Below are 286 nucleotides of genomic sequence, written 5' to 3'. Positions count from 1 at the left end.
TGTAACTGAAGTTTAAAAGAAATCTACATTAGTGTTGTTTTATTTAGGTTTTTTATATTCATAAACCTGTAAGAGGAATTCATTGTCAGCTTGATCTTATTAGAATGACCTTAGCAAAGGCAAGAGCCAAAGTGACCTTCACAGCATTAAAACCAGGTATCTAACTTGAAGAGACTGATAATTCTTATCATCTTACTTCAGCTCTTCAGTTTTACCAGTTTTCCTCCATCCTTGTGCCTTAGTAGTAGCTGTACTTTCTGTTTTCGTCTCATTAACTGTGGCAAGA

Source organism: Aptenodytes forsteri, unplaced genomic scaffold (genome assembly GCF_000699145.1).
Source record: "Aptenodytes forsteri isolate BGI_AS27 unplaced genomic scaffold, ASM69914v1 Scaffold354, whole genome shotgun sequence".
Lineage (NCBI taxonomy): Eukaryota > Metazoa > Chordata > Aves > Sphenisciformes > Spheniscidae > Aptenodytes > Aptenodytes forsteri.
The sequence above is the reverse complement of the archived record's forward strand: the minus strand, read 5'-3'. Positions refer to the sequence as shown.